The sequence below is a fragment of the Pseudophryne corroboree genome, unplaced genomic scaffold, assembly GCF_028390025.1.
Source record: "Pseudophryne corroboree isolate aPseCor3 unplaced genomic scaffold, aPseCor3.hap2 scaffold_316, whole genome shotgun sequence".
In the NCBI taxonomy this organism is placed as follows: Eukaryota; Metazoa; Chordata; class Amphibia; order Anura; family Myobatrachidae; genus Pseudophryne; species Pseudophryne corroboree.
Genome location: NW_026969839.1, coordinates 1 through 25,028, shown reverse-complemented (window position 1 = coordinate 25,028; position 25,028 = coordinate 1). Strand labels below are relative to the sequence as shown.

General features: G+C 49.6%; 28 non-coding genes and 1 pseudogene across 28 annotated transcripts; 2 read left to right on the top strand and 27 right to left on the bottom strand.

Moving 5' to 3' along the window:
• The first annotated feature begins 3,476 nt into the window (after positions 1-3,476).
• On the top strand, positions 3,477-3,640 carry LOC135017342 (U1 spliceosomal RNA). Its single transcript, XR_010215170.1, has one exon. It is a non-coding gene; the product is annotated as a U1 spliceosomal RNA (small nuclear RNA).
• Positions 3,641-3,792: 152 nt separating this feature from the next.
• LOC135017406 (U1 spliceosomal RNA) lies at positions 3,793-3,955 on the top strand. Its single transcript, XR_010215231.1, has one exon. It is a non-coding gene; the product is annotated as a U1 spliceosomal RNA (small nuclear RNA).
• Positions 3,956-4,779: 824 nt separating this feature from the next.
• On the bottom strand, positions 4,780-4,942 carry LOC135017452 (U1 spliceosomal RNA). The gene has a single exon (XR_010215273.1). It is a non-coding gene; the product is annotated as a U1 spliceosomal RNA (small nuclear RNA).
• A 152-nt stretch (positions 4,943-5,094) lies between these two features.
• LOC135017336 (U1 spliceosomal RNA) lies at positions 5,095-5,258 on the bottom strand. Its single transcript, XR_010215164.1, has one exon. It is a non-coding gene; the product is annotated as a U1 spliceosomal RNA (small nuclear RNA).
• Positions 5,259-5,932: 674 nt separating this feature from the next.
• Positions 5,933-6,093, bottom strand: LOC135017531 (U1 spliceosomal RNA). Its single transcript, XR_010215340.1, has one exon. It is a non-coding gene; the product is annotated as a U1 spliceosomal RNA (small nuclear RNA).
• Positions 6,094-6,245: 152 nt separating this feature from the next.
• Positions 6,246-6,409, bottom strand: LOC135017281 (U1 spliceosomal RNA). The gene has a single exon (XR_010215111.1). It is a non-coding gene; the product is annotated as a U1 spliceosomal RNA (small nuclear RNA).
• A 674-nt stretch (positions 6,410-7,083) lies between these two features.
• LOC135017482 (U1 spliceosomal RNA) lies at positions 7,084-7,246 on the bottom strand. Its single transcript, XR_010215302.1, has one exon. It is a non-coding gene; the product is annotated as a U1 spliceosomal RNA (small nuclear RNA).
• A 152-nt stretch (positions 7,247-7,398) lies between these two features.
• Positions 7,399-7,562, bottom strand: LOC135017306 (U1 spliceosomal RNA). Its single transcript, XR_010215135.1, has one exon. It is a non-coding gene; the product is annotated as a U1 spliceosomal RNA (small nuclear RNA).
• Positions 7,563-8,236: 674 nt separating this feature from the next.
• LOC135017447 (U1 spliceosomal RNA) lies at positions 8,237-8,399 on the bottom strand. Its single transcript, XR_010215268.1, has one exon. It is a non-coding gene; the product is annotated as a U1 spliceosomal RNA (small nuclear RNA).
• Positions 8,400-8,551: 152 nt separating this feature from the next.
• On the bottom strand, positions 8,552-8,715 carry LOC135017362 (U1 spliceosomal RNA). The gene has a single exon (XR_010215190.1). It is a non-coding gene; the product is annotated as a U1 spliceosomal RNA (small nuclear RNA).
• Positions 8,716-9,389: 674 nt separating this feature from the next.
• On the bottom strand, positions 9,390-9,552 carry LOC135017451 (U1 spliceosomal RNA). The gene has a single exon (XR_010215272.1). It is a non-coding gene; the product is annotated as a U1 spliceosomal RNA (small nuclear RNA).
• Positions 9,553-9,704: 152 nt separating this feature from the next.
• On the bottom strand, positions 9,705-9,868 carry LOC135017324 (U1 spliceosomal RNA). Its single transcript, XR_010215153.1, has one exon. It is a non-coding gene; the product is annotated as a U1 spliceosomal RNA (small nuclear RNA).
• A 674-nt stretch (positions 9,869-10,542) lies between these two features.
• On the bottom strand, positions 10,543-10,705 carry LOC135017437 (U1 spliceosomal RNA). Its single transcript, XR_010215262.1, has one exon. It is a non-coding gene; the product is annotated as a U1 spliceosomal RNA (small nuclear RNA).
• A 152-nt stretch (positions 10,706-10,857) lies between these two features.
• LOC135017345 (U1 spliceosomal RNA) lies at positions 10,858-11,021 on the bottom strand. The gene has a single exon (XR_010215173.1). It is a non-coding gene; the product is annotated as a U1 spliceosomal RNA (small nuclear RNA).
• A 674-nt stretch (positions 11,022-11,695) lies between these two features.
• LOC135017450 (U1 spliceosomal RNA) lies at positions 11,696-11,858 on the bottom strand. Its single transcript, XR_010215271.1, has one exon. It is a non-coding gene; the product is annotated as a U1 spliceosomal RNA (small nuclear RNA).
• A 152-nt stretch (positions 11,859-12,010) lies between these two features.
• Positions 12,011-12,174, bottom strand: LOC135017323 (U1 spliceosomal RNA). Its single transcript, XR_010215152.1, has one exon. It is a non-coding gene; the product is annotated as a U1 spliceosomal RNA (small nuclear RNA).
• A 674-nt stretch (positions 12,175-12,848) lies between these two features.
• Positions 12,849-13,011, bottom strand: LOC135017393 (U1 spliceosomal RNA). The gene has a single exon (XR_010215218.1). It is a non-coding gene; the product is annotated as a U1 spliceosomal RNA (small nuclear RNA).
• Positions 13,012-13,163: 152 nt separating this feature from the next.
• LOC135017460 (U1 spliceosomal RNA) lies at positions 13,164-13,327 on the bottom strand. The gene has a single exon (XR_010215281.1). It is a non-coding gene; the product is annotated as a U1 spliceosomal RNA (small nuclear RNA).
• A 674-nt stretch (positions 13,328-14,001) lies between these two features.
• LOC135017407 (U1 spliceosomal RNA) lies at positions 14,002-14,164 on the bottom strand. Its single transcript, XR_010215232.1, has one exon. It is a non-coding gene; the product is annotated as a U1 spliceosomal RNA (small nuclear RNA).
• A 152-nt stretch (positions 14,165-14,316) lies between these two features.
• On the bottom strand, positions 14,317-14,481 carry LOC135017425 (U1 spliceosomal RNA). Its single transcript, XR_010215250.1, has one exon. It is a non-coding gene; the product is annotated as a U1 spliceosomal RNA (small nuclear RNA).
• A 671-nt stretch (positions 14,482-15,152) lies between these two features.
• On the bottom strand, positions 15,153-15,315 carry LOC135017488 (U1 spliceosomal RNA). Its single transcript, XR_010215308.1, has one exon. It is a non-coding gene; the product is annotated as a U1 spliceosomal RNA (small nuclear RNA).
• A 152-nt stretch (positions 15,316-15,467) lies between these two features.
• Positions 15,468-15,631, bottom strand: LOC135017587 (U1 spliceosomal RNA). Its single transcript, XR_010215384.1, has one exon. It is a non-coding gene; the product is annotated as a U1 spliceosomal RNA (small nuclear RNA).
• Positions 15,632-16,302: 671 nt separating this feature from the next.
• LOC135017392 (U1 spliceosomal RNA) lies at positions 16,303-16,465 on the bottom strand. The gene has a single exon (XR_010215217.1). It is a non-coding gene; the product is annotated as a U1 spliceosomal RNA (small nuclear RNA).
• Positions 16,466-16,617: 152 nt separating this feature from the next.
• Positions 16,618-16,783, bottom strand: LOC135017391 (U1 spliceosomal RNA). Its single transcript, XR_010215216.1, has one exon. It is a non-coding gene; the product is annotated as a U1 spliceosomal RNA (small nuclear RNA).
• A 972-nt stretch (positions 16,784-17,755) lies between these two features.
• On the bottom strand, positions 17,756-17,919 carry LOC135017600 (U1 spliceosomal RNA). The gene has a single exon (XR_010215397.1). It is a non-coding gene; the product is annotated as a U1 spliceosomal RNA (small nuclear RNA).
• A 674-nt stretch (positions 17,920-18,593) lies between these two features.
• Positions 18,594-18,756, bottom strand: LOC135017532 (U1 spliceosomal RNA). Its single transcript, XR_010215341.1, has one exon. It is a non-coding gene; the product is annotated as a U1 spliceosomal RNA (small nuclear RNA).
• A 152-nt stretch (positions 18,757-18,908) lies between these two features.
• Positions 18,909-19,072, bottom strand: LOC135017275 (U1 spliceosomal RNA). The gene has a single exon (XR_010215105.1). It is a non-coding gene; the product is annotated as a U1 spliceosomal RNA (small nuclear RNA).
• A 692-nt stretch (positions 19,073-19,764) lies between these two features.
• LOC135017380 (U1 spliceosomal RNA) lies at positions 19,765-19,906 on the bottom strand (annotated as a pseudogene).
• Positions 19,907-20,058: 152 nt separating this feature from the next.
• LOC135017280 (U1 spliceosomal RNA) lies at positions 20,059-20,222 on the bottom strand. Its single transcript, XR_010215110.1, has one exon. It is a non-coding gene; the product is annotated as a U1 spliceosomal RNA (small nuclear RNA).
• Positions 20,223-25,028: the final 4,806 nt, after the last annotated feature.

Sequence of the window (25,028 nt, the reverse complement as noted above, 5' to 3'; positions counted from 1 at the left end):
GGGCCGCTGCTCAGGCACATCTCTGTCAAGTAAAGGAGATTCAACTGAGGCAGCACAAGGGAACTCTCATCTGGGGACAACAACTGCAGGGAGAACACATATTTTCAGATGAACATGGGAGGGCAGAAGGCTGCCTAATACTGAAGCACCCCCAAACAACAAACCAAATGCAACAACTAGTGCAAGCATTCCTGGGGGAAGGCCTGCAGCAGATGGATTTGCATATGGCGATGTCATCCAAGCAGTGGGTCAAAGTTGGCTTCAACCCTCGTCTGCATATGAAAAGAGAAAAGGGGCGTGCAGGGCATGGCGGCCTTTTGCGGCACTTGGATGACCCCTAGTTCACATTTCTTGCAGCAGCTGGGCACTGTAACAGCTCCAGAGCTGCTCTGTAAGGCAAGTAAAAGGGTGTGGGCCCTGCAGCACTACCTGTAGTTCGCATTGTGCGAGACCCCTAGTTCGCATTAAACACCCCCACCCTCCTTCGGTGTGGGGCTCATGTTGGCCATGCCCCAGCCCCTGAAGCATTCACGCTGATTTCTTGCAGCAGCTGGGCACTGTAACAGCTCAAGAGCTGCTCTGTAAGGCAAGTAAAAGGGTGTGGGCCCTGCAGCACTAACTGTAGTTTGCATTGTGCTTTGGAAGGCACAAAGTAAGCAGACGGGAAGAGAAGTCAGGATAGTGCACAAGGGTATAGACGGGAGGGGCTCAAGAAAAAAGAAGTGGAAACAGACAGCAAACTAGGCTTCCAATGCACAATGCAAACTACAGGTAGTGCTGCAGGGCCCACACCCTTTTACTTGCCTTACAGAGCAGCTCTGGAGCTGTTTAATCACTCAATTGGATTTTTCTGCCAGCATAATTTTTCTCTTACGTCCTAGAGGATGCTGGGGACTCCGTAAGGACCATGGGGGATAGACGGGCTCCGCAGGAGACATGGGCACTTTAAGAAAGACTTTAGATCTGGGTGTGCACTGGCTCCTCCCTCTATGCCCCTCCTCCAGACCTCAGTTTACTACTGTGCCCAGAGGAGACTGGGTGCTTTTCAGGGAGCTCTCCTGAGTTTCCTGACAGAAAGTATATTTGTTAGATTTTTTTATTTTCAGGGAGCCTGCTGGCAACAGACTCCCTGCATCGAGGGGCGGAGGGGAGAGATGCACACCTACTTCTGTGAGTTGATAGGCTCTGCTTCTTAGGCTACTGTACAGCATTAGCTCCAGAGGGATCGGTACGCAGGTCTCACCCTCGCCATCCGTCCCAGCGCCGCGCCGCCGTCCCCCTCGCAGAGCCGGAAGATAGAAGCCGGGTGAGTATGAGAAGAAAAGAAGACTTCAGAGGCGGCGGAAGACTTCATGATCTTCACTGAGGTAACGCACAGCAGTAAAGCTGTGCTCCATTGCTCCCATACACCTCTCACACGGCAGTCAGTGTAAGGGTGAAGGGCGCAGGGGGGACGCCCTGGGCAGCAATATAGACCTCTCTTTGGCAAAATAAATATATATGCAGCTAGGCACTGTATATATATATAAGAGCCCCCGCCTTTTTTTTACTATATTTGAGCGGGACAGAAGCCCGTCGCTGAGGGGGTGGGGCTTCTCCCTCAGCACTCACCAGCGCCATTTTCTCCACAGCACCGCTGAGGGGAAGCTCCACGGACTCTCCCCTGCTTATACCACGGTAGAAAGAGGGTCTTAAAGAAGAGGGGGGCACATAATTAGGCGCATATATATATGGAAATACAGCGCTACTGGGTAAACATAAAATTATTGTGTTTTTTTCCTGGGTCATATAGCGCTGGGGTGTGTGCTGGCATACTCTCTCTCTCTGTCTCTCCAAAGGGCCTTGTTGGGGAACTGTCCTCAGATAAGAGGATTCCCTGAGTGTATGGTGTGTCGGTACACGTGTGTCGACATGTCTGAGGTAGAAGGCTCTCCTAGAGAGGAGCAGGAGCAAATTAATGTGGTGTCTCCATCGACAACGCCGACACCTGACTGGATGGATATGTGGAATGTTTTAAGTGCTAATGTAAACTTATTACACAAGAGATTAGACAAAGCTGAAGCTAGGGAACAGTCAGGGAGTCAACCCATGCCTGTCCCTATGTCGCAGGGACCTTCGGGGTCTCAAAAGCGCCCACTATCCCAAATAGTTGACACAGATACCGACACGGATTCTGACTCCAGTGTCGACTACGATGATGCAAAGTTACAGCCAAAATTGGCTAAATGTATTCGATATATGATTATTGCACTAAAAGATGTTTTGCACATCACAGAGTCCCCTGTCCCTGACACGAGGGTACACATGTATAAGGGAAAGAAACCTGAGATAACCTTTCCCCCCTCACATGAGTTGAACGAATTATGTGAAAAAGCTTGGGAATCTCCAGACAAAAAGCTGCAGATTCCCAAAAGGATTCTTATGGCGTATCCTTTCCCGCCAATGGACAGGATACGGTGGGAATCCTCCCCTAGGGTGGATAAAGCATTGACACGCTTATCCAAAAAGGTAGCGCTGCCATCCCAGGATACGGCTACCATCAGGGACCCTGCTGACCGCAAGCAGGAGGTTACCCTAAAGTCCATTTACACACATTCTGGTACCTTACTCAGACCGGCAATTGCGTCGGCCGGGGTTGTAGCGCGGTGGCAGCGGAATTGCAGACCCGTCCTCAATTCCTGCTAAAAGTGGAATCATCCTTTCATATGAACCAACCTATTGTGATGCCTGTGGCTACGCGTGACTTGGAGGATTCCGAGTCCCTTGATGTGGTCAGGGCTTTGAAAATTTACGTGGCCAGAACGGCTAGAGTCAGAAAAACAGAAGCACTGTTTGTCCTGTATGCAGCCAACAAGATTGGCACCCCTGCTTCAAAGCAGACTATTGCTCTCTGGATCTGTAACACGATTCAGCAGGCGCATTCTATGGCGGCAAATCCATCTGCGAACTACAGGTAGTGCTGCAGGGCCCACACCCTTTTACTTGCCTTACAGAGCAGCTCTGGAGCTGTTACAGTGCCCAGCTGCTGCAAGAATTCAGCTTGAATGCTTCAGGGGCTGGGGCATAGCCAACATGAGCCCCACACCAAAGGAGGGTGGAGGTGTTTAATGCAAACTAGGGGTCAGCCAAGCGCCGCAAAAGGCCACCATGCCCTGCACGCCCCTTTTCTCTTTTCATATGCAGACGAGGGTTGAAGCCAACTTTGACCAACTGCTTGGATGACATCACCATATGCAAATCCATCTGCGGCAGGCCTTCCCCCAGGAATGCTTGCACTAGTTGTTGCATTTGGTTTGTTGTTTGGGGGTGCTTCAGTATTAGGCAGCCTTCTGCCCTCCCATGTTCATCTGAAAATATATGTTCTCCCTGCAGTTGTTGTCCCAAGATGAGAGTTCCCTTGTGCTGCCTCAGTTGAATCTGCTTTACTTGACAGAGATGTGCATGAGCAGCGGCCCTCCCCAGCCCTATTCCAAATCATACTTATTTTGCATAGGAGATACCATGGTCATGAAGATTTTTCTCCCAGGGTGAGGTTCATTCATTGCATTTTGGGTATGCTGACCCCTGTGATTTCCCCAAATGTGGGAAACTCGACTGCATTATTTGTGGTAGTGGGAGGCTGTGTTTGTGATTTCTTCTGGTCAGCTCTGGTAAAAGTCAGATTTCTTTGTTTCAGATTTTCCTTTAGCCTTGTTCTTCTTTCGAGAGTTCCCTTGTGCTGCCTCAGTTGGATCTCCTTCACTTAACAGGGGGGTGCCCGAGCAGCGACCCTCCCCAGCTCTAGCCCAACTCCTACTTACCTGCCAGGTGAGATACTATGATCATGAAGGTGCTTCTCCCAGGGCAAGGCTCACCCATTGCACTCTGGGTGTGCTGCCCCTGCGATTTCCCCAAATGTGGGAAACTTGACTGCATAATTTGTGTTTCCCCTGGTCGGCTCTCGTATAATTCAGATATCTTTGTCTCAGATCTCTCTCCAGCCTAGTTTGCTGTCTGTTTCCACTTCTCTTTTCTTCAGCCGCTCCCTTCTATACCCTTGTGCACTATCCTGACTTCTCCTCCCGTCTGCTTACTTTGTGCCTTCCAATGCACAATGCAAACTACAGGTAGTGCTGCAGGGCCCACACCCTTTTACTTGCCTTACAGAGCGTCTCTGGAGCTGTTACAGTGCCCAGCTGCTGCAAGAAATCTGCTTGAATGCTTCAGGGGATGGGACATGGCCAACATGAGCCCCACACCAAAGGAGGGTGGAGCAGAAGGCTGCCTAATACTGAAGCACCCCCAAACAACAAACCAAATGCAACAACTAGTGCAAGCATTCCTGGGGGAAGGCCTGCCGCAGATGGATTTGTGGTGATGTCATCCAAGCAGTTGGTCAAAGGTGGCTTCAACCCTCGTCTGCATATGAAAACAGAAAAGGGGCGTGCAGGGCATGGTGGCCTTTTGCGGCGCTTGACTGACCCCTAGTTTGCATTAAACACCTCCACCCTCCTTCGGTGTGGGGCTCATGTTGGCTATGCCCCAGCCCCTGAAGCATTCAAGCTGATTTCTTGCAGCAGCTGGCCACTGTAACAGCTCCAGAGCTGCTCTGTAAGGCAAGTAAAAGGGTGTGGGCCCTGCAGCACTACCTGTAGTTTGCATTGTGCATTGGAAGGCACAAAGTAAGCAGACGGGAGGAGAAGTCAGGATAGTGCACAAGGGTATAGAAGGGAGCGGCTGAAGAAAAGAGAAGTGGAAACAGACAGCAAACTAGGCTGGAGAGAGACCTGAGACAAAGAGATCTGAATTATACGAGAGCCGACCAGGGGAAACACAAATTATGCAGTCAAGTTTCCCACATTTGGGGAAATCGCAGGAGCAGCACACCCAGAGTACAATGGGTGAGCCTTGCCCTGGGAGAAGCACCTTCATGATCATAGTATCTCACCTGGCAGGTAAGTAGGAGTTGGGCTAGAGCTGGGGAGGGTCGCTGCTCGGGTACCCCCCTGTAAAGTGAAGGAGATCCAACTGAGGCAGCACAAGGGAACTCTCGAAAGAAGAACAAGGCTAAAGGAAAATCTGAGACAAAGAAATCTGACTTTTACCAGAGCTGACCAGAAGAAATCACAAACACAGCCTCCCACTACCACAAATAATGCAGTCAAGTTTCCCACATTTGGGGAAATCACAGGGGTCAGCATACCCAAAATGCAATGAATAAACCTCACCCTGGGAGAAAAATCTTCATGACCATGGTATCTCCTATGCAAAATAAGTATGATTTGGAATAGGGCTGGGGAGGGCCGCTGCTCATGCACATCTCTGTCAAGTAAAGGAGATTTAACTGAGGCAACACAAGGGAACTCTCATCTGGGGACAACAACTGCAGGGAGAACATATATTTTCAGATGAACATGGGAGGGCAGAAGGCTGCCTAATACTGAAGCACCCCCAAACAACAAACCAAATGCAACAACTAGTGCAAGCATTCCTGGGGGAAGGCCTGCCGCAGATGGATTTGCATATGGTGATGTCATCCAAGCAGTGGGTCAAAGTTGGCTTCAACCCTCGTCTGCATATGAAAAGAGAAAAGGGGCGTGCAGGGCATGGTGGCCTTTTGCGGCGCTTGGCTGACCCCTAGTTTGCATTAAACACCTCCACCCTCCTTTGGTGTGGGGCTCATGTTGGCTATGCCCCAGCCCCTGAAGCATTCAAGCTGATTTCTTGCAGCAGCTGGGCACTGTAACAGCTCCAGAGCTGCTCTGTAAGGCAAGTAAAAGGGTGTGGGCCCTGCAGCACTACCTGTAGTTCGCATTGTGCGTTGGAAGGCACAAAGTAAGCAGACAGGAGGAGAAGTCAGGATAGTGCGCAAGGGCATAGAAGGGAGCGGCTCAAGAAAAGAGAAGTGGAAACAGACAGCAAACTAGGCTGGAGAGAGACCTGAGACAAAGAGATCTGAATTATACGAGAGCCGACCAGGGGAAACACAAATTATGCAGTCAAGTTTCCCACATTTGGGGAAATCGCAGGAGCAGCACACCCAGAGCAATGGGTGAGCCTTGCCCTGGGAGAAGCACCTTCATGATCATAGTATCTCACCTGGCAGGTAAGTAGGAGTTGGGCTAGAGCTGGGGAGGGTCGCTGCTCGGGTACCCCCCTGTAAAGTGAAGGAGATCCAACTGAGGCAGCACAAGGGAACTCTCGAAAGAAGAACAAGGCTAGAGGAAAATCTGAGACAAAGAAATCTGACTTTTACCAGAGCTGACCAGAGGAAAGCACAAACACAGTCCCCCACTACCACAAATAATGCAGTCAAGTTTCCCACATTTGGGGAAATCACAAGGGTCAGCATACCCAAAATGCAATGAATGAACCTCACCCTGGGAGAACAATCTTCATGACCATGGTATCTCCTATGCAAAATAAGTATGATTTGGAATAGGGCTGGGGAGGGCCGCTGCTCATGCACATCTCTGTCAAGTAAAGGAGATTCAACTGAGGCAGCACAAGGGAACTCTCATCTGGGGACAACAACTGCAGGGAGAACACATATTTTCAGATGAACATGGGAGGGCAGAAGGCTGCCTAATACTGAAGCACCCCCAAACAACAAACCAAATGCAACAACTAGTGCAAGCATTCCTGGGGGAAGTTCTGCAGAAGATGGATTTGCATACGGTGATGTCATCCAAGCAGTGGGTCAAAGTTGGCTTCAACCCTCATCTGCATATGAAAAGAGAAAAGGGGCGTGCAGGGCATGGCGGCCTTTTGCGGTGCTTGGATGACCCCTAGTTCGCATTAAACACCTCCACCCTCCTTTGGTGTGGGGCTCATGTTGGCCATGCCCCATCCCCTGAAGCATTCAAGCAGATTTCTTGCAGCAGCTGGGCACTGTAACAGCTCCAGAGCTGCTCTGTAAGGCAAGTAAAAGGGTGTGGGCCCTGCAGCACTACCTGTAGTTTGCATTGTGCATTGGAAGGCACAAAGTAAGCAGACGGGAGGAGAAGTCAGGATAGTGCACAAGGGTATAGAAGGGAGCGGCTGAAGAAAAGAGAAGTGGAAACAGACAGCAAACTAGGCTGGAGAGAGACCTGAGACAAAGAGATCTGAATTATACGAGAGCCGACCAGGGGAAACACAAATTATGCAGTCAAGTTTCCCACATTTAGGGAAATCGCAGGGGCAGCACACCCAGAGTGCAATGGGTGAGCCTTGCCCTGGGAGAAGCACCATCATGATCATAGTATCTCACCTGGCAGGTAAGTAGGAGTTGGGCTAGAGCTGGGGAGGGTCTCTGCTCGGGCACCCCCCTGTCAAGTGAAGGAGATCCAACTGAGGCAGCACAAGGGAACTCTCAAAAGAAGAACAAGGCTAGAGGAAGATCTGAAACAAAGAAATCTGACTTTTACCAGAGCTGACCAGAGGAAAACACAAACACAGTCCCCCACTACCACAAATAAAGCAGTCGAGTTTCCCACATTTGGGGAAATCACAGGGGTCAGCATACCCAGAATGCAATGAATGAACCTCACCCTGGGAGAATAATCTTCATGACCATGGTATCTCCTATGCAAAATAAGTATGATTTGGGATAGAGCTGGGGTGGGCCGCTGCTCAGGCACATCTCTGTCAAGTTAAGGAGATTCAACTGAGGCAGCACAAGGGAACTCTCATCTGGGGACAACAACTGCAGGGAGAACACATATTTTCAGATGAACATGGGAGGGCAGAAGGCTGCCTAATACTGAAGCACCCCCAAACAACAAACCAAATGCAACAACTAGTGCAAGCATTCCTGGGGGAAGGCCTGCCGCAGATGGATTTGCATATGGTGATGTCATCCAAGCAGTGGGTCAAAGTTGGCTTCAACCCTCGTCTGCATATGAAAACAGAAAAGGGGCGTGCAGGGCATGGTGGCCTTTTGCGGCGCTTGTCTGACCCCTAGTTTGCATTAAACACCTCCACCCTCCTTCGGTGTGGGGCTCATGTTGGCTATGCCCCAGCCCCTGAAGCATTCAAGCTGATTTCTTGCAGCAGCTGGGCACTGTAACAGCTCCAGAGCTGCTCTGTAAGGCAAGTAAAAGGGTGTGGGCCCTGCAGCACTACCTGTAGTTTGCATTGTGCATTGGAAGGCACAAAGTAAGCAGACGGGAGGAGAAGTCAGGATAGTGCACAAGGGTATAGAAGGGAGCGGCTGAAGAAAAGAGAAGTGGAAACAGACAGCAAACTAGGCTGGAGAGAGACCTGAGACAGAGAGATCTGAATTATACGAGAGCCGACCAGGGGAAACACAAATTATGCAGTCAAGTTTCCCGCATTTGGGGAAATTGCAGGAGCAGCACACCCAGAGTACAATGGGTGAGCCTTGCCCAGGGAGAAGCACCTTCATGATCATAGTATCTCACCTGGCAGGTAAGTAGGAGTTGGGCTAGAGCTGGGGAGGGTCGCTGCTCGGGTACCCCCCTGTAAAGTGAAGGAGATCCAACTGAGGCAGCACAAGGGAACTCTCGAAAGAAGAACAAGGCTAAAGGAAAATGTGAGACAAAGAAATCTGACTTTTACCAGAGCTGACCAGAGGAAAGCACAAACACAGTCTCCCACTACCACAAATAATGCAGTCAAGTTTCCCACATTTGGGGAAATCACAGGGGTCAGCATACCCAAAATGCAATGAATGAACATCACCCTGGGAGAAAAATCTTCTTGACCATGGTATCTCCTATGCAAAATAAGCATGATTTGGAATAGGGCTGGGGAGGGCCGCTGCTCATGCCCATCTCTGTCAAGTAAAGGAGATTCAACTGAGGCAGCACAAGGGAACTCTCATCTTGGGTCAACAACTGCAGGGAGAACACATATTTTCAGATGAACATGGGAGGGCAGAAGGCTGCCTAATACTGAAGCACCCCCAAACAACAAACCAAATGCAACAACTAGTGCAAGCATTCCTGGGGGAAGTTCTGCAGAAGACGGATTTGCATACGGTGATGTCATCCAAGCAGTGGGTCAAAGTTGGCTTCAACCCTCATCTGCATATGAAAAGAGAAAAGGGGCGTGCAGGGCATGGCGGCCTTTTGCGGTGCTTGGATGACCCGTAGTTCGCATTAAACACCTCCACCCTCCTTTGGTGTGGGGCTCATGTTGGCCATGCCCCATCCCCTGAAGCATTCAAGCTGATTTCTTGCAGCAGCTGGGCACTGTAACAGCTCCAGAGCTGCTCTGTAAGGCAAGTAAAAGGGTGTGGGCCCTGCAGCACTACCTGTAGTTTGCATTGTGCATTGGAAGGCACAAAGTAAGCAGACGGGAGGAGAAGTCAGGATAGTGCACAAGGGTATAGAAGGGAGCGGCTGAAGAAAAGAGAAGTGGAAACAGACAGCAAACTAGGCTGGAGAGAGACCTGAGACAAAGAGATCTGAATTATACGAGAGCCGACCAGGGGAAACACAAATTATGCAGTCAAGTTTCCCACATTTGGGGAAATCGCAGGAGCAGCACACCCAGAGTACAATGGGTGAGCCTTGCCCTGGGAGAAGCACCTTCATGATCATAGTATCTCACCTGGCAGGTAAGTAGGAGTTGGGCTAGAGCTGGGGAGGGTCGCTGCTCGGGTACCCCCCTGTAAAGTGAAGGAGATCCAACTGAGGCAGCACAAGGGAACTCTCGAAAGAAGAACAAGGCTAAAGGAAAATCTGAGACAAAGAAATCTGACTTTTACCAGAGCTGACCAGAGGAAAGCACAAACACAGTCTCCCACTACCACAAATAATGCAGTCAAGTTTCCCACATTTGGGGAAATCACAGGGGTCAGCATACCCAAAATGCAATGAATGAACCTCACCCTGGGAGAAAAATCTTCATGACCATGGTATCTCCTATGCAAAATAAGTATGATTTGGAATAGGGCTGGGGAGGGCCGCTGCTCATGCACATCTCTGTCAAGTAAAGGAGATTCAACTGAGGCAGCAAAAGGGAACTCTCATCTTGGGACAACAACTGCAGGGAGAACACATATTTTCAGATGAACATGGGAGGGCAGAAGGCTGCCTAATACTGAAGCACCCCCAAACAACAAACCAAATGCAACAACTAGTGCAAGCATTCCTGGGGGAAGGCCTGCCGCAGATGGATTTGCATATGGTGATGTCATCCAAGCAGTGGGTCAAAGTTGGCTTCAACCCTCGTCTGCATATGAAAACAGAAAAGGGGCGTGCAGGGCATGGTGGCCTTTTGCGGCGCTTGTCTGACCCCTAGTTTGCATTAAACACCTCCACCCTCCTTCGGTGTGGGGCTCATGTTGGCTATGCCCCAGCCCCTGAAGCATTCAAGCTGATTTCTTGCAGCAGCTGGGCACTGTAACAGCTCCAGAGCTGCTCTGTAAGGCAAGTGAAAGGGTGTGGGCCCTGCAGCACTACCTGTAGTTTGCATTGTGCATTGGAAGGCACAAAGTAAGCAGACGGGAGGAGAAGTCAGGATAGTGCACAAGGGTATAGAAGGGAGCGGCTGAAGAAAAGAGAAGTGGAAACAGACAGCAAACTAGGCTGGAGAGAGACCTGAGACAAAGAGATCTGAATTATACGAGAGCCGACCAGGGGAAACACAAATTATGCAGTCAAGTTTCCCACATTTGGGGAAATTGCAGGAGCAGCACACCCAGAGTACAATGGGTGAGCCTTGCCCTGGGAGAAGCACCTTCATGATCATAGTATCTCACCTGGCAGGTAAGTAGGAGTTGGGCTAGAGCTGGGGAGGGTCGCTGCTCGGGTACCCCCCTGTAAAGTGAAGGAGATCCAACTGAGGCAGCACAAGGGAACTCTCGAAAGAAGAACAAGGCTAAAGGAAAATCTGAGACAAAGAAATCTGACTTTTACCAGAGCTGACCAGAGGAAAGCACAAACACAGTCTCCCACTACCACAAATAATGCAGTCAAGTTTCCCACATTTGGGGAAATCACAGGGGTCAGCATACCCAAAATGCAATGAATGAACCTCACCCTGGGAGAAAAATCTTCATGACCATGGTATCTCCAATGCAAAATAAGTATGATTTGGAATAGGGCTGGGGAGGGCCGCTGCTCATGCACATCTCTGTCAAGTAAAGGAGATTCAACTGAGGCAGCACAAGGGAACTCTCATCTTGGGACAACAACTGCAGGGAGAACACATATTTTCAGATGAACATGGGAGGGCAGAAGGCTGCCTAATACTGAAGCACCCCCAAACAACAAACCAAATGCAACAACTAGTGCAAGCATTCCTGGGGGAAGTTCTGCAGAAGACGGATTTGCATACGGTGATGTCATCCAAGCAGTGGGTCAAAGTTGGCTTCAACCCTCATCTGCATATGAAAAGAGAAAAGGGGCGTGCAGGGCATGGCGGCCTTTTGCGGTGCTTGGATGACCCCTAGTTCGCATTAAACACCTCCACCCTCCTTTGGTGTGGGGCTCATGTTGGCCATGCCCCATCCCCTGAAGCATTCAAGCTGATTTTTTGCAGCAGCTGGGCACTGTAACAGCTCCAGAGCTGCTCTGTAAGGCAAGTAAAAGGGTGTGGGCCCTGCAGCACTACCTGTAGTTTGCATTGTGCATTGGAAGGCACAAAGTAAGCAGACGGGAGGAGAAGTCAGGATAGTGCACAAGGGTATAGAAGGGAGCGGCTGAAGAAAAGAGAAGTGGAAACAGACAGCAAACTAGGCTGGAGAGAGACCTGTGACAAAGAGATCTGAATTATACGAGAGCCGACCAGGGGAAACACAAATTATGCAGTCAAGTTTCCCACATTTGGGGAAATCGCAGGAGCAGCACACCCAGAGTACAATGGGTGAGCCTTGCCCTGGGAGAAGCACCTTCATGATCATAGTATCTCACCTGGCAGGTAAGTAGGAGTTGGGCTAGAGCTGGGGAGGGTCGCTGCTCGGGTACCCCCCTGTAAAGTGAAGGAGATCCAACTGAGGCAGCACAAGGGAACTCTCGAAAGAAGAACAAGGCTAAAGGAAAATCTGAGACAAAGAAATCTGACTTTTACCAGAGCTGACCAGAGGAAAGCACAAACACAGTCTCCCACTACCACAAATAATGCAGTCAAGTTTCCCACATTTGGGGAAATCACAGGGGTCAGCATACCCAAAATGCAATGAATGAACCTCACCCTGGGAGAAAAATCTTCATGACCATGGTATCTCCTATGCAAAATAAGTATGATTTGGAATAGGGCTGGGGAGGGCCGCTGCTCATGCACATCTCTGTCAAGTAAAGGAGATTCAACTGAGGCAGCACAAGGGAACTTTCATCTGGGGACAACAACTGCAGGGAGAACACATATTTTCAGATGAACATGGGAGGGCAGAAGGCTGCCTAATAATGAAGCACCCCCAAACAACAAACCAAATGCAACAACTAGTCCTAGCATTCCTGGGGTAAGTTCTGCAGAAGACGGATTTGCATACGGTGATGTCATCCAAGCAGTGGGTCAAAGTTGGCTTCAACCCTCATCTGCATATGAAAAGAGAAAAGGGGCGTGCAGGGCATGGCGGCCTTTTGCGGTGCTTGGATGACCCCTAGTTCGCATTAAACACCTCCACCCTCCTTTGGTGTGGGGCTCATGTTGGCCATGCCCCATCCCCTGAAGCATTCAAGCTGATTTCTTGCAGCAGCTGGGCACTGTAACAGCTCCAGAGCTGCTCTGTAAGGCAAGTAAAAGGGTGTGGGCCCTGCAGCACTACCTGTAGTTTGCATTGTGCATTGGAAGGCACAAAGTAAGCAGATGGGAGGAGAAGTCAGGATAGTGCACAAGGGTATAGAAGGGAGCGGCTGAAGAAAAGAGAAGTGGAAACAGACAGCAAACTAGGCTGGAGAGAGACCTGAGACAAAGAGATCTGAATTATACGAGAGCCGACCAGGGGAAACACAAATTATGCAGTCAAGTTTCCCACATTTGGGGAAATCGCAGGGGCAGCACACCCAGAGTGCAATGGGTGAGCCTTGCCCTGGGAGAAGCACCTTCATGATCATAGTATCTCACCTGGCAGGTAAGTAGGAGTTGGGCTAGAGCTGGGGAAAGTCGCTGTTCGGGCACCCCCCTGTCAAGTGAAAGAGATCCAACTGAGGCAGCACAAGGGAACTCTCGAAAGAAGAACAAGGCTAGAGGAAGATCTGAGACAAAGAAATCTGACTTTTTCCAGAGCTGACCAGAGGAAAGCACAAACACAGTCCCCCACTACCACAAATAATGCAGTCGAGTTTCCCACATTTGGGGAAATCACAAGGGTCAGCATACCCAAAATGCAATGAATGAACCTCACCCTGGGAGAACAATCTTCATGACCATGGTATCTCCTATGCAAAATAAGTATGATTTGGGATAGGGCTGGGGAGGGCCGCTGCTCATGCACATCTCTGTCAAGTAAAGGAGATTCAACTGAGGCAGCACAAGGAAACTCTCATCTGGGGACAACAACTGCAGGGAGAACACATATTTTCAGATGAACATGGGAGGGCAGAAGGCTGCCTAATACTGAAGCACCCCCAAACAACAAACCAAATGCAACAACTAGTACAAGCATTCCTGGGGGAAGTTCTGCAGAAGACGGAATTGCATACGGTGATGTCATCCAAGCAGTGGGCCAAAGTTGGCTGGAACCCTCATCTGCATATGAAAAGAGAAAAGGGGTATGCAGGGCATGGCGGCCTTTTGCGGCGCTTGGATGACCCTTAGTTCGCATTAAACACCCCCACCCTCCTTCGGTGTGGGGCTCATGTTGGCCATGCCCCATCCCCTGAAGCATTCAAGCTGATTTCTTGCAGCAGCTTGGCACTGTAACAGCTCCAGAGCTGTTCTGTTAGGCAAGTAAAAGGGTGTGGGCCCTGCAGCACTACCTGTAGTTTGCATTGCGCATTGGAAGGCACAAAGTAAGCAGACAGGAGGAGAAGTCAGGATAGTGCACAAGGGTATAAAAGGGAGCGGCTCAAGAAAAGAGAAGTTGAAACAGACAGCAAACTAGGCTGGAGAGAGACCTGAGACAAAGAGATCTGAATTATACGAGACCTGACCAGGGGAAACACAAATTATGCAGTCAAGTTTCCCACATTTGGGGAAATCGCAGGGGCAGCACACCCAGAGTGCAATGGGTGAGCCTTGCCCTGGGAGAAGCACCTTCATGATCATAGTATCTCACCTGGCAGGTAAGTAGGAGTTGGGCTAGAGCTGGGGAGGGTCGCTGCTCGGGCACCCCCCTGTCAAGTGAAGGAGATCCAACTGAGGCAGCACAAGGAAACTCTCGAAAAAAGAACAAGGCTAGAGGAAGATCTGAGACAAAGAAATTTGACTTTTACCAGAGCTGACCAGAGGAAAACACAAACACAGTCCCCCACTACCAACAAATAAAGCAGTCGCGTTTCCCACATTTGGGGAAATCACAGGGGTCAGCATACCCAGAATGCAATGAATGAACCTCACCCTGGGAGAGTAATCTTCATGACCATGGTATCTCCTATGCAAAATAAGTATGATTTGGGATAGGGCTGGGGAGGGCCGCTGCTCATGCACATCTCTGTCAAGTAAAGGAGATTCAACTGAGGCAGCACAAGGGAACTCTCATCTGGGGACAACAACTGCAGGGAGAACACATATTTTCAGATGAACATGGGAGGGCAGAAGGCTGCCTAATACTGAAGCACCCCCAAACAACAAACCAAATGCAACAACTAGTGCAAGCATTCCTGGGGTAAGTTCTGCAGAAGACGGATTTGCATACGGTGATGTCATCCAAGCAGTGGGTCAAAGTTGGCTTCAACCCTCATCTGCATATGAAAAGAGAAAAGGGGCGTGCAGGGCATGGCGGCCTTTTGCGGTGCTTGGATGACCCCTAGTTCGCATTAAACACCCCCACCCTCCTTTGGTGTGGGGCTCATGTTGGCCATGCCCCATCCCCTGAAGCATTCAAGCTGATTTATTGCAGCAGCTGGGCACTGTAACAGCTCCAGAGCTGCTCTGAACGGCAAGTAAAAGGGTGTGGGCCCTGCAGCACTACCTGTAGTTTGCATTGTGCATTGGAAGGCACAAAGTAAGCAGACGGGAGAAGTCAGGATAGTGCGCAAGGGCATAGAAGGGAGCGGCTCAAGAAAAGAGAAGTTGAAACAGACAGCAAACTAGGCTGGAGAGAGACCTGAGACAAAGAGATCTGAATTATACGAGAGCCGACCAGGGGAAACACAAATTATGCAGTCAAGTTTCCCACATTTGGGGAAATCGCAGGAGCAGCACACCCAGAGTGCAATGGGTGAGCCTTGCCCTGGGAGAAGCACCTTCCTGATTATAGTATCTCACCTGGCAGGTAAGTAGGAGTTGGGCTAGAGCTTGGGAGGGTCGCTGCTCGGGCACCCCCCTGTCAAGTGAAGGAGATCCAACTGAGGCAGCACAAGGAAACTCTCGAAAGAAGAACAAGGCTAGAGGAAGATCTGAGACAAAGAAATCTGACTTTTACCAGAGCTGACCAGAGGAAAGCACAAACACAGTCCCCCACTACCACAAATAATGCAGTCGAGTTTCCCAAATTTGGGGAAATCACAGGGGTCAGCATACCCAGAATGCAATGAATGAACCTCACCCTGGGAGAACAATCTTCATGACCATGGTATCTCCTATGCAAAATAAGTATGATTTGGGATAGGGCTGGGGAGGGCCGCTGCTCAGGCACATCTCTGTCAAGTAAAGGAGATTCAACTGAGGCAGCACAAGGGAACTCTCATCTGGGGACAACAACTGCAGGGAGAACACATATTTTCAGATGAATATGGGAGGATAGAAGGCTGCCTAATACTGAAGCACCCCCAAACAACAAACCAAATGCAACAACTAGTAAAAGCATTCCTGGGTGAAGGTCTGCAGAAGACGGATTTGCATACGGTGATGTCATCCAAGCAGTGGGCCAAAGTTGGCTGGAACCCTCATCTGCATATGAAAAGAGAAAAGGGTTATGCCGGGCATGGCGGCCTTTTGCGGCGCTTGGATGACCCCTAGTTCGCATTAAACACCTCCACCCTCCTTCGGTGTGGGGCTCATGTTGGCTATGCCCCAGCCCCTGAAGCATTCAAGCTGATTTCTTGCAGCAGCTGGGCACTGTAACAGCTCCAGAGCTGCTCTGTAAGGCAACTAAAAGGGTGTGGGCCCTGCAGCACTACCTGTAGTTCGCATTGTGCGTAGGAAGGCACAAAGTAAGCAGACGGGAGAAGTCAGGATAGTGCGCAAGGGCATAGAAGGGAGCGGCTCAAGAAAAGAGAAGTGGAAACAGACAGCAAACTAGGCTGGAGAGAGACCTGAGACAAAGAGATCTGAATTATACGAGAGCCGACCAGGGGAAACACAAATTATGCAGTCAAGTTTCCCACATTTGGGGAAATCGCAGGGGCAGCACACCCAGAGTGCAATGGGTGAGCCTTGCCCTGGGAGAAGCACCTTCATGATCATAGTATCTCACCTGGCAGGTAAGTAGGAGTTGGGCAAGAACTGGGGAGGGTCGCTGCTCGGGCACCCCCCTGTCAAGTGAAGGAGATCCAACTGAGGCAGCACAAAGGAACTCTCGAAAGAAGAACAAGGCTAGAGGAAGATCTGAGACAAAGAAATCTGACTTTTACCAGAGCTGACCAGAAGAAAGCACAAACACAGTCCCCCCACTACCAACAAATAAAGCAGTCGCGTTTCCCACATTTGGGGAAATCACAGGGGTCAGCATACCCAGAATGCAATGAATGAACCTCACCCTGGGAGAGTAATCTTCATGACCATGGTATCTCCTATGCAAAATAAGTATGATTTGGGATAGGGCTGGGGAGGGCCGCTGCTCATGCACATCTCTGTCAAGTAAAGGAGATTCAACTGAGGCAGCACAAGGGAACTCTCATCTGGGGACAACAACTGCAGGGAGAACACATATTTTCAGATGAACATGGGAGGGCAGAAGGCTGCCTAATACTGAAGCACCCCCAAACAACAAACCAAATGCAACAACTAGTGCAAGCATTCCTGGGGGAAGGCCTGCAGCAGATGGATTTGCATACGGTGATGTCATCCAAGCAGTGGGTCAAAGTTGGCTTCAACCCTCGTCTGCATATGAAAAGAGAAAAGGGGCGTGCAGGGCATGGCGGCCTTTTGCGACGCTTGGATGACCCCTAGTTCGCATTAAACACCTCCACCCTCCTTCGGTGTGGGGCTCATGTTGGCTATGCCCCAGCCCCTGAAGCATTCAAGCTGATTTCTTGCAGCAGCTGGGCACTGTAACAGCTCCAGAGCTGCTCTGTACGGCAAGTAAAAGGGTGTGGGCCCTGCAGCACTACCTGTAGTTTGCATTGTGCATTGGAAGGCACAAAGAAAGCAGACAGGAGGAGAAGTCAGGATAGTGCACAAGGGTATAAAAGGGAGGGGCTCATGAAAAAAGAAGTGGAAACAGACAGCAAATTAGGCTGGAGAGAGACCTGAGACAAAGAGATCTGAATTATACGAGAGCCGACCAGGGGAAACACAAATTATGCAGTCAAGCTTCCCACATTTGGGGAAATCAGAGTGCAATGGGTGAGCCTTGCCCTGGGAGAAGCACCTTCATGATCATAGTATCTCACCTGGCAGGTAAGTAGGAGTTGGGCTAGAGCTGGGGAGGGTCGCTGCTCGGGCACCCCCCTGTCAAGTGAAAGAGATCCAACTGAGGCAGCACAAGGGAACTCTCGAAAGAAGAACAAGGCTAGAGGAAGATCTGAGACAAATAAATCTGACTTTTACCAGAGCTGACCAGAGGAAAGCACAAACACAGTCCCCCACTACCACAAATAATGCAGTCGAGTTTCCCACATTTGGGGAAATCACAGGGGTCAGCATACCCAGAATACAATGAATGAACCTCACCCTGGGAGAACAATCTTCATGACCATGGTATCTCCTATGCAAAATAAGTATGATTTGGGATAGGGCTGGGGAGGGCCGCTGCTCAGGCACATCTCTGTCAAGTAAAGGAGATTCAACTGAGGCAGCACAAGGGAACTCTCATCTGGGGACAACAACTGCAGGGAGAACACATATTTTCAGATGAACATGGGAGGGCAGAAGGCTGCTTAATACTGAAGCACCCCCAAACAACAAACCAAATGCAACAACTAGTGCAAGCATTCCTGGGGGAAGGCCTGCAGCAGATGGATTTGCATACGGTGATGTCATCCAAGCAGTGGGTCAAAGTTGGCTTCAACCCTCGTCTGCATATGAAAAGAGAAAAGGGGCGTGCAGGGCATGGCGGCCTTTTGCGGCGCTTGGATGACCCCTAGTTCACATTAAACACCTCCACCCTCCTTCGGTGTGGGGCTCATGTTGGCTATGCCCCAGCCCCTGAAGCATTCAAGCTGATTTCTTGCAGCAGCTGGGCACTGTAACAGCTCCAGAGCTGCTCTGTACGGCAAGTAAAAGGGTGTGGGCCCTGCAGCACTACCTGTAGTTTGCATTGTGCATTGGAAGGCACAAAGTAAGCAGACAGGAGGAGAAGTCAGGATAGTGCACAAGGGTATAAAAGGGAGGGGCTCATGAAAAAAGAAGTGGAAACAGACAGCAAACTAGGCTGGAGAGAGACCTGAGACAAAGAGATCTGAATTATACGAGAGCTGACCAGGGGAAACACAAATTATGCAGTCAAGCTTCCCACATTTGGGGAAATCGCAGGGGCACCACACCCAGAGTGCAATGGGTGAGCCTTGCCCTGGGAGAAGCACCTTCATGATCAAAGTATCTCACCTGGCAGGTAAGTAGGAGTTGGGCTAGAGCTGAGGAGGGTCGCTGCTCTGGCACCCCCCTGTCAAGTGAAAGAGATCCAACTGAGGCAGCACAAGGGAACTCTCGAAAGAAGAACAAGGCTAGAGGAAGATCTGAGACAAATAAATCTGACTTTTACCAGAGCTGTCCAGAGGAAAGCACAAACACAGTCCCCCACTACCACAAATAATGCAGTCGAGTTTCCCACATTTGGGGAAATCACAGGGGTCAGCATACCCAGAATGCAATGAATGAACCTCACCCTGGGAGAACAATCTTCATGACCATGGTATCGCCTATGCAAAATAAGTATGATTTTGTATAGGGCTGGGGAGGGCCGCTGCTCAGGCACATCTCTGTCAAGTAAAGGAGATTCAACTGAGGCAGCACAAGGGAACTCTCATCTGGGGACAACAACTGCAGGGAGAACACATATTTCCAGATAAACATGGGAGGGCAGAAGGCTGCCTAATACTGAAGCACCCCCAAACAACAAACCAAATGCAACAACTAGTACAAGCATTCCTGGGGGAAGGCCTGCAGCAGATGGATTTGCATATGGTGATGTCATCCAAGCAGTGGGTCAAAGTTGGCTTCAACCCTCGTCTGCATATGAAAAGAGAAAAGGGGCGTGCAGGGCATGGCGGCCTTTTGCGGCGCTTGGATGACCCCTAGTTCGCATTAAACACCTCCACCCTCCTTCGGTGTGGGGCTCATGTTGGCTATGCCCCAGCCCCTGAAGCATTCAAGCTGATTTCTTGCAGCAGCTGGGCACTGTAACAGCTCCAGAGCTGCTCTGAACGGCAAGTAAAAGGGTGTGGGCCCTGCAGCACTACCTGTAGTTTGCATTGTGCATTGGAAGGCACAAAGTAAGCAGACGGGAGAAGTCAGGATAGTGCGCAAGGGCATAGAAGGGAGCGGCTCAAGAAAAGAGAAGTTGAAACAGACAGCAAACTAGGCTGGAGAGAGACCTGAGACAAAGAGATCTGAATTATATGAGAGCCGACCAGGGGAAACACAAATTATGCAGTCAAGTTTCCCACATTTGGGGAAATCGCAGGAGCAGCACACCCAGAGTGCAATGGGTGAGCCTTGCCCTGGGAGAAGCACCTACATGATCATAGTATCTCACCTGCCAGGTAAGTAGAAGTTGGGCTAGAGCTGGGGAGGGTCGCTGCTCGGGTACCCCCCTGTCAAGTGAAGGAGATCCAACTGAGGCAGCACAAGGGAACTCTCGAAAGAAGAACAAGGCTAGAGGAAGATCTGAGACAAATAAATCTGACTTTTACCAGAGCTGACCAGAGGAAAGCACAAACACAGTCCCCCACTACCACAAATAATGCAGTCGAGTTTCCCACATTTGGGGAAATCACAGGGGTCAGCATACCCAGAATGCAATGAATGAACCTCACCCTGGGAGAACAATCTTCATGACCATGGTATCTCCTATGCAAAATAAGTATGATTTGGGATAGGGCTGGGGAGGGCCGCTGCTCAGGCACATCTCTGTCAAGTAAAGGAGATTCAACTGAGGCAGCACAAGGGAACTCTCATCTGGGGACAACAACTGCAGGGAGAACACAAATTTTCAGATGAACATGGGAGGGCAGAAGGCTGCCTAATAATGAAGCACCCCCAAACAACAAACCAAATGCAACAACTAGTGCAAGCATTCCTGGGGGAAGGCCTGCAGCAGATGGATTTGCATACGGTGATGTCATCCAAGCAGTGGGTCAAACAACAAACCAAATGCAACAACTAGTGCAAGCATTCCTGGGGGAAGGCCTGCAGCAGATGGATTTGCATACGGTGATGTCATCCAAGCAGTGGGTCAAAGTTGGCTTCAACCCTCGTCTGCATATGAAAAGAGAAAAGAGGCGTGTAGGGCATGGCGGCCTTTTGCGGCGCTTGGATGACCCCTAGTTCGCATTAAACACCTCCACCCTCCTTCGGTGTGGGGCTCATGTTGGCTATGCCCCAGCCCCTGAAGCATTCAAGCTGATTTCTTGCAGCAGCTGGGCACTGTAACAGCTCCAGAGCTGCTCTGTACGGCAAGTAAAAGGGTGTGGGCCCTGCAGCACTACCTGTAGTTTGCATTGTGCATTGGAAGGCACAAAGTAAGCAGGCAAGGTCCAGAGAACAGTTAGAGGTCGGAGTAGCACTATCTCAAGTAGTACTACGACAGCACGGATGGATTCTAAATATTCCAAAATCGCAGCTGATTCCGACGACACGTCTGCTGTTCCTAGGGATGATTCTGGACACAGTACAGAAAAAGGTGTTTCTCCCGGAGGAGAAAGCCAAGGAGTTATCCGACATAGTCAGGAACCTCCTAAGACCAGGCCAAGTGTCAGTACAATGCACAATGGTCCTGGGAAAGATGGTGGCTTCTTACGAAGCGATTCCATTCGGCAGATTCCATGCAAGAACTTTTCAGTGGGATCTGCTGGACAAATGGTCCGGATCGCATCTTCAAATGCATCAGCGGATAACCCTGTCTCCAAGGACAAGGATGTCTCTCCTGTGGTGGTTACAGAGTGCTCATCTCCTAGAGGGCCGCAGATTCGGCATTCAGGATTGGGTCCTGGTGACCACGGATGCCAGCCTGAGAGGCTGGGGAGCAGTCACACAGGGAAGAAATTTCCTGGGCTTGTGGTCAAGCATGGAAACGTCACTTCACATAAATATCCTGGAACTAAGGGCCATTTACAATGCCCTAAGTCAGGCAAGACCTCTGCTTCAGGGTCAGCCGGTGTTGATCCAGTCGGACAACATCACGGCAGTCGCCCACGTAAACAGACAGGGCGGCACAAGAAGCAGGAGGGCAATGATGGAAGTGGCAAGGATTCTTCGCTGGGCGGAGAATCATGTGATAGCACTGTCAGCAGTGTTCATTCCGGGAGTGGACAACTGGGAAGCAGACTTCCTCAGCAGACACGATCTTCACCCGGGGGAGTGGGGACTTCACCCAGAAGTCTTCCACATGATTGTGAACCGTTGGGAAAAACCAAAGGGTGGACATGATGGCGTCCCGCCTCAACAAAAAGCTGGACAGATATTGCGCCAGGTCAAGGGACCCTCAGGCAATAGCTGTGGACTCTCTGGTAACACCGTGGGTGTACCAGTCAGTGTATGTGTTCCCTCCTCTTCCTCTCATACCAAAAGTACTGAGAATCATAAGAAGGAGAGGAGTAAAGACTATACTCGTGGCTCCGGATTGGCCAAGAAGGACTTGGTACCCGGAAATTCAAGAGATGCTCACGGAAGACCCGTGGCCTCTACCTCTAAGAAAGGACCTGCTCCAGCAGGGACCATGTCTGTTCCAAGACTTACCGCGGCTGCGTTTGACGGCATGGCGGTTGAACGCCGGATCCTGAAGGAAAAAGGCATTCCGGATGAAGTCATCCCTACCCTGATCAAAGCCAGGAAGGATGTAACCATACAACATTATCACCGTATTTGGCGTAAATATGTTGCGTGGTGCGAGGCCAGGAAGGCCCCTACAGAGGAATTTCAACTGGGTCGTTTCCTGCATTTCCTGCAAACAGGACTGTCTATGGGCCTCAAATTAGGGTCCATTAAGGTTCAAATTTCGGCCCTGTCAATATTCTTCCAAAAAGAACTGGCTTCTGTTCCTGAAGTTCAGACGTTTGTCAAGGGAGTACTGCATATACAGCCTCCTTTTGTGCCTCCAGTGGCACCTTGGGATCTCAATGTAGTTTTGGGATTCCTAAAATCACATTGGTTTGAACCACTCACCACTGTGGACTTAAAATATCTCACATGGAAAGTGGTAATGCTGTTAGCCCTGGCTTCAGCCAGGCGTGTCTCAGAATTGACCAAAACAAAAAACTGCAACAAACGAGCGCCTAATCATCAAAATAAAAAGTGAAAACCAATACGTGTTTCATAGAATTAAATAATCACAATTTTATGTTCCTGATAGTCTGCGCTTGCCGGAATACTATGTGTAGTATTGTGGTGATAGCATAGAAAAAGAACAAACGGCTGCGCTGAATATCAGGAACGAAACATGATGTACAGAGAGCCAACGTAAAAAATAACAATGTTTATTAATAAAACATATAAAAAGATTAATTGTCAAATAACCGGTGAAAAATATATACAAATATATATAAGAACAGTCACTAGACGTGAACTAGTGGTATATTGTAATGACTCAGCTTATTGGGGTGAAAAGTTCCGTGATTCACTTGTTAGATAGTTGATAAATACCAGGTGTGTTGGTAGGATCCTAATGAATAAAAAAGTCCCTCAGTTGAAATTGATATTCAATACCTTTCCAAAATGGGCTGGTAAGAGCCGAGCGTCCTCGGCTTCAATGTCCTGCAATGCCCATATACGCTGTGCAGCGGAAAGGAATGGACCGTCTCTCTCACAACCCGGTCGTGGCGGCGTGTGCGCTGAAGCCGCTGATGTCGGATGCTGTAGAAGGAGGGTGCAGCGGGGACCAAGGAACACCTGGAAGATTTCACCTGAGCTGAGTGTGGATAGGGGCGGGTCCTGACGCGTTTCGTCACGTTCACGTGACTTTCTCAAAGGTAGAATGTTCTTATATATATTTATATATATTTTTCACCGGTTATTTGACAATTAATCTTTTTATATGTTTTATTAATAAACATTGTTATTTTTTACGTTGGCTCTCTGTACATCGCGTCTCAGAATTGGCGGCTTTATCCTATAAAAGCCCTTACCTAATTTTTCATATGTGGTGCCTGCGGCTACTAGGGACTTGGAGGATTCCAAGTTGCTGGACGTAGTCAGGGCCCTGAAAATATATGTTTCCAGGACGGCTGGAGTCAGAAAATCTGATTCGCTGTTTATCCTGTATGCACCCAGCAAGCTGGGTGCTCCTGCTTCTAAGCAGACGATTGCTCGTTGGATTTGTAGTACAATTCAGCTTGCACATTCTGTGGCAGGCCTGCCACAGCCAAAATCTGTAAAAGCCCATTCCACACGGAAAGTGGGCTCATCTTGGGCGGCTGCCCGAGGGGTCTCGGCTTTACAACTTTGCCGAGCAGCTACTTGGTCAGGGGAAAACATGTTTGCTAAATTCTACAAATTTGATACCCTGGCTGAGGAGGACCTGGAGTTCTCTCATTCGGTGCTGCAGAGTCATCCGCACTCTCCCACCCGGTTGGGAGCTTTGGTATAATCCCCATGGTCCTTTCGGAGTCCCCAGCATCCACTAGGACGTTAGAGAAAATAAGAATTTACTTACCGATAATTCTATTTCTCATAGTCCATAGTGGATGCTGGGCGCCCATCCCAAGTGCGGATTGTCTGCATTACTTGTACATAGTTATTGTTACAAAAATCGGGTTATTGTTGTTGTGAGCCATCTTTTCAGAGGCTCCTTCTGTTATCATGCTGTTAACTGGGTTCAGATAACAAGTTGTACGGTGTGATTGGTGTGGCTGGTATGAGTCTTACCCGGGATTCAAAATCCTTCCTTATTGTGTACGCTCGTCCGGGCACAGTATCCTAACTGAGGCTTGGAGGAGGGTCATAGGGGGAGGAGCCAGTGCACACCAGCTAGTCCTAAAGCTTTTACTTTGTGCCCAGTCTCCTGCGGAGCCGCTATTCCCCATGGTCCTTTCGGAGTCCCCAGCATCCACTACGGACTATGAGAAATAGAATTATCGGTAAGTAAATTCTTATTTTCTGGACTGTGTCCAGGATCATCCTTAGGAATAGAAGACGTGTCGTCGGAATCAGCTGCGATTTTGGAATATTAAGAATCCAACCGTGCTGCCGCAACACTACTTGAGATAGTGCTACCCCGACTACCAACTGTTCCCTGGATCTTGCCCTTATCCGGAGATCGTCCAAGTAAGGGATAATTAAAACTCCCTTCCTTCGAAGGAGTATCATCATTTCGGCCATTACTTTGGTAAAGACCCGGGGTGCCGTGGACAAACCAAACGGCAGCGTCTGAAACTGATAGTGACAGTTCTGTACCACAAACCTGAGGTACCCTTGGTGAGAAGGGTAATTTGGGACATGGAGATAAGCATCCTTGATGTCCAGAGACACCATATAATCCCCTTCTTCCCGGTTTGCCATCACCGCTCTGAGTGACTCCATCTTGAATTTGAACCTTTGTATGTAAGTGTTCAAGGATTTCAGATTTAAATTAGGTCTCACCGAGCCGTCCGGCTTCGGTACCACAAACAGCGTGGAATAATACCCCTTTCCCTGTTGTAGGAGGGGTACCTTGATTATCACCTGCTGGGAATACAGCT